Source organism: Natrix helvetica, assembly GCF_964273705.1.
Source record: "Natrix helvetica genome assembly, chromosome: 2".
Taxonomy (NCBI): domain Eukaryota; kingdom Metazoa; phylum Chordata; class Lepidosauria; order Squamata; family Natricidae; genus Natrix; species Natrix helvetica.
Window position 1 is genome coordinate 207,823,929 of NC_138552.1, and position 6,000 is coordinate 207,829,928.

General features: G+C 42.2%; 1 protein-coding gene across 1 annotated transcript in view; it reads right to left on the reverse strand.

Annotated features, from left to right (window-relative positions):
• Positions 1-5,674, reverse strand: part of SYNE1 (spectrin repeat containing nuclear envelope protein 1) — a 325,193-nt gene extending 319,519 nt beyond the window's left edge. Inside the window, exon 1 of the mRNA XM_081943908.1 lies at positions 5,408-5,674. The gene's annotated coding sequence lies outside the window, so the exon portion shown is untranslated. The remainder of the gene's footprint in view (positions 1-5,407) is intronic.
• Positions 5,675-6,000: the final 326 nt, after the last annotated feature.

Consider the following 6,000-nt stretch of genomic DNA (forward strand, 5'->3'; position numbering starts at 1 on the left):
CCAGTCATGTTTTCATCTTACCCTCAACAATCTGGAGACACAGGATGAGAACAAGGTGATCAAAAATATTAGCAGGTGTTTAAAAATAATGGAATGTGAAATATAGCATACTTTGTTCATGAGTCACAGAGTGAGAAAGAGATATTTAGGCCATCAAGTCTACCTCCTTCCATTCAATAGAGGAATTCAAATTAAAGCATCACCAAAATTTCTTTCTAGCCTCTTTTTGATCATATCTAATGAAGGAGAATTAAATCACCATTTCAGGTAAACTGCTATTTCAGTTAGGATTTTTTCTTACCCTTCTCAGGGAATCTGCCTTCCTATAATTTATGAACATTATTCCATTTCCCATATTCCAGAACAGCCTTTCTCAACCATTTTATCCAGAGGTGTCTAGGAAAAGAATTTTCAGGTCTTTGAGAAATATAAAAATCACAACACAGTTCACTTCCAACCTACACAATCAACATTTTGCAATGTTTATAACAGCAGAGCAGTAGGCTGGCAGCTGATTTGAAATCCATAAAAATTCTCACCACTGCAAGTGCTAGCATTGCAGGGTGCAAGAAATTCAAAAAATGTTTATTTTTTTTTCAATCCCTGTCTCGTGCGGCATCCCTAGCAACCTCTTATGACACCTATAGTATAAATAGTTAAGAAAGCTTACAGGGGTAGGCAATTAGTTTTCTCAAGGGGCCACATGAGAAACTGGGACTGTTGTGGAGGGCCAAATCAATAGGACCAACACATTACTGTGAAGGTGCATAGGTACGCATGCAAATACATAAATTGGAAAAAAAAAGAACAGTCCCATTCAAAATAAAAGCAATACAATTGTATTCCCTACATGCCATCCATAAACTTATTTACATTCAATTTCTAATTTCAGAGTGATCCCATGTAAGGCAGATGGGAACAGCCAAAGGGCTGGATATGGCCCAAGGTCTGCAAAATGCCCAGGTCTGCTCTAGAATAAGGCAGAAACTGTCATGCCCTTCCTTCTCTGGTCTGACAGCTTTTCATGTATTCAAAAAGTGCTATCATCTCCCTGAAATTATTCCCTCTGAAGGCTAAATGTATCTATTTCCATTCCGACTTGATAGGAAGAACAGCATATAATGACTTGTGGCACCATATCCTAAAGCAGTATCAAATGCCTGAAAATCGAGATAATCTAACTTGCTGTCTATACATACATCACTGCCTATCTTGACCATCTTTAGAGAAAGGCTTTGCACACAATTGCACACGCTGAAATTTTTAGCCCAAGAGCCAAAACACTGTTACAAAGTGCTACTCTGTATATCTGTGATGGTGGACCTATAGCACATGTGTAACAGGTAGCATGCAGCAACCTTTCTGTGGGCACGCGAGCCGTCACCCTAGTTCTACTCCACCGCACATGCGTGCAAATGCCTCCTGCCGGTCAGCTGATCATTGCCGTGCATGTGAGGGAGTGGGTGCGCATGCAAGGGGATGGGTGCACAAGGAACCCATGTGCACACGTGAGGAGGCACATGTGGCATGCGCATGCATGGGGCAGAGCGCATGCGCAGGTTCATGTATTTGGGGGCATTACATTGCATTTGGGGGTTGGGCATAGGTGTGCACATTTGCATGCACATGTACACACTTTGGGCACTCACTCCGGAAAAGGTTAGCCATCACTGCTGTATATGGTTAATGTTCAGACCTCTTCAGCACATGCTATTAATCCAAGACAAGACAATGATGCCCCTGTACCAAACTAACACTAAATCCAAACCAATCACATTAGTTTTGGCACAGCATTAATAATAATAATAATAATAAAACCTTCCTCCAAAACATAATATAAAATCAAAGGAGTACTCAGAGCTTCAGCATATTAAGAAGTCCGTTTATTTTCCATTGCTACGCATTGATAATAATCTTCAAACCTTTATTTGTAATTTTTCTCCATATGTAATGAGTATAAAACTATTTCTAGTGAATGAGCTATGTCAGAACAAAATATCAATACAAAAAGTACTGTGTGCAATCAGGGCAAGTATTGGTTTATTATAACACAAGCTTTTCTAAAGATGGAAATAGAGATTTTGCCCTAACAGTAAATGAGTCTCACACTCAGGTGCATACACAAGCGCAGTATTAAAATTTTCTAGCAAGCTGTTCAAGTGTTACCAAAAATGAAAGTTTAAATTAATAAAAAATATTATTTTCTGTCCCTAAGCATGATTACGTCTGAGTTTAGTTGACATTACATATGAGTAATAATGCACTAGTATTTTCCTCTGAATGTATATCCAGAACTCAATACTAAATTCAAAGAAACACGTGCAAATATATGACTGCAGCCATAAATGGTAATCCTGCTATCACAGCCTATTTGTCAGAATCAAAGATGATTGATGCAGAAATGTATGATAATAAGACATAAGGTGAGAATTACATATGAATATAAAATTAATAGGGTAGCATAAGATAAGTTTGTTTCTGGTACTCCGGAATTACATATCTTGAGATATAGGGTTAAACACAGTTACATTAATTACCTTTCAAACAGAAAATATGTTACCTTCCTTAACTAGGGCCCCATATTATATCATCTTACATAATTTGCTAATACAGGTAGTTATTGACTTACAACAGTTCATTTAGTGATGCTTTAGTTACAACGGCACTGAAAAAAGTGATTTATGACCATTTTTCATACTTAAAGACTGTTGCAGTATCCCAAATATTTATGACAGTTGCAGTGTCCCAAAATCATGTGATCACCTTTTGCAACCTTCTGAGAAGCAAAGCCAATGGGCCAGCCAGATGCACTTAACAACTCTGTTACTCACTCAACAGCTGCAGTGACTCATTTAACAACTGTGGCATGAGAGGCCGTAAAATGGGACAAAAACCGCTTAACAACAGTCATGCTTAGCAACAAAAATTTAGGGCTCAATTGTGGTTGCAAGTCAGTGGTGGGTTCCGGATCCCAAATGCAAACGGTGCAATGCAACGGGGCCGGGCACCCACCACATGAAAGCATCCAGCTCACACATGCATACTTACCACCCGCAACACTCCGCAACGCCTCCGTGACGCTCCAGCTGCTCGCGGAGCGTCGCATAGGCGCCGTACGCTCCGTGCCCTTGCACGGAAGCCCCGAAAACTTCAAATACCGGTAAGGAGCACAGGCAGGCAGGCGGGCCCTCCGGAGCACCGTACTGGAACGGTACCTGGTGCTCCCAGCAGGCAACGGTACGCCCGTACCGGGGCGTACCAGTCGTAACCCACCACTGTTGCAAGTTGAGGATGACCTGTATAATGAACTGAGCTAAGACCTAAAAAAGACTGAATACATTTACTCTGAATTTGAGGGAACCTCTTTCTGCCCCATCATCCCAAGGTGGTTTAGGGAGAAAGGCATTCGGAAACAATAACTCTTTTGTTCTTCTTTATCCTTCCCCAACCCCAGAGAATGTTTGAAAGGAATTACATAAAAAGAGTTCAAAACTCTGCCTGCCTGTCTGAATATCAGAAAAGAATGGGATCTAGTTTGGTATTGTAAGAGAAGTCAACAAAAGAAAGACCTAGTTCAAAAATGAGCCAGATCTGGCTAGAGGCTGTGGAGCAAAAAATCCAGAAAACAAATTTCACAGTGTATCATCGTGGGGGGAGGAAGCTGGCATTGGCACAGAATGTTGCTCACTGTAACAATGTAAGCCCCTCCCTTCAGATCATATGACCCCCCCTCCTCCTCAGGCAGAGCTCTGATTAAGGGATTGATTGAAAAGAATTCAGTAATCATGCTCTGCATATTTTCCCCAATTTGTTCTTTTTTCTATAAATGGTTGAAAACAGAATTTAGAGATACCCAGTTCTAGTCCTGTTTTATTGCAAGGGTGGGATGGTCTCATCTCTTTTTCACAGAAGTGGCCCTTATTCACGTACCTATCTCCAAATATCTCTTCACAGTCGCTTGTAGATATATTGCTACCATGTTGAGGACTCAAAAGTTCTACTCCATTTAGTATGTACATTAAAATAACCTATTTGTATGTTTCACTAGAAGCCTTTTCTTATAATGCATACTTACTTCCAATGCTTATTGTTTATTTGTTAATTTATGTATTTGGGTATTTACTTCCAGTCACCTCACTGAAATAAGCATATATTTATAAGAACATCTGCTTGCATTTTATCCAGGTGAAAACGTAACTTTTCCAAAAGCCTACAAACTTTATGAATGGTTTAAATTTGAGGTAAGGATGGATTCCTGTTCTTCAAAAAAAAAAAAAAAAAACCAGATTTTTTTGGAGATCTGTTAGGCCTTCTCCCTTATTTGGCAGATTTTCCTCTATTGGGAAATGATCGGATAAATTATAGAAGCTGACTCATATTACTACTGTTTTGTATTTTAATCATAACAAAACACTCTAAACTCTATTAGGTGTTCACAACCATATTTCTACAAACAAAAACCACATAAACCCTTTTGAAACTTTGAAAATTCCTGGAAATTTATTCAAGTTGTTACATAGGTAAAACTAGTTACACTGTTAGGATCATCTGTATAAGATATTACATGTTGTAGCAATCTATAGAGGAGGGTTTTTTTAAAGTATTAATTGATAAAAATGTTTCATAGTATCTTCTAACCAAAATAAACTTAACTTCCTGAGATAAAGCCGAACTGCATTAAATGGATTTGGTCATTGACTTCTAAAAGGCAAGTAAGTAGCTCAACAATTTGATGTCAGTTACTATGTCTGCTTAAATGTGAATATGTATTACTGCTGGTAGCTCCATCCAGTACCAATCTAACACTTCTTGTTAAAACTGTCTTGAAGGTACTACAAATTCAACAGTCATTTGATAAAACGAAAATAAGCAAAGGGGGGGGAAGGGGGGGAGTGAGTCAGTTCTTCCTGGGCAAAACTTGTCCTGTTTTCAGTTACACCAGTTGAATACCAAGATTCAGAATCACAGGTACATCTGCTGTGCAAACTGCCCATCTTGGCAACCTTCCTGCCCTCCTTCAATGGAGTTGAATTTGGAACCCAACATTCCCACACTCCGGATTTAGCTTTACAACCCAATTAAGTCAATCAACCTTAAATAAATCATTTCCCCCGCATCCCCTTAGCCGTTAGCCAAGTCATCTCGGGTCCAACTCTACCAGGGGCTCAACTGCTTTGGGGATCGCCGGAGCAGCGATAGATTTCATTTTGGAGGTGCAGCATCGATCACCCGCAAGGGTGCACATTTTTAACTGCAACTCGCCCCTTTAACTCCGGAAATGCCCAAGGCTTGCTGTACCTGCCCCAATTCAAGCTCATCTCTCTTTCCTTTCCCGGACATGACAGCGCAAAAAGCAGAAGCATCGCCTGCAAGCAAGGCAGGCGGAGAGAAACCGCGTCGCCCGTACCTTCTTCACGTTCCGGAGCAGCCGCCGACGGTGCTGTCCCTCGCCGCCTCTCCAAACTCTCCTCTTCAAAAACGACACGCCTGACCCCACAAACCTCCCGCTTGAATCTCCCAGAGCTCCGGAGCGGCCGGAAAGCCCCGGCAGGTTCCCTGGTTACCGAGGGCAACAATCCCAGCCCAGCGACAGCCGCGTACACGCACACACACATATACAAATACAAACGAACACCCAGACGCGCACGCAGCCACCGAGAGGTATGGCAGTACTGCACCTAGCAGCGAACGGGTTTCGGGAAGCCCCGCCTCTTTCTCGCCTCCCTTAGCGGAGCACGCAGGGCTCTTCTTCCCCCAGCGTCTGGCTCTCTTTTTTTTTTTAACTCCCTGGTCGGGAGGGAGGCTAGAAAGGAAGGCAGGCAGGAAAGAGAGCAGGTGCGTGCGCCTCTATTAGGACCGGGAGGGGGGCGGGAGAAGAGGGAGAAGTGGAACTCAACGGCCTCTCCGAGATAAGGCTGAGCAGAGATGCTGCGCCAGAGCCAGGCCCGGACGAGTCTGGGCCGGCGGGCGCGCGCTGTGCCGTCCTAGGACAGGCTCGGG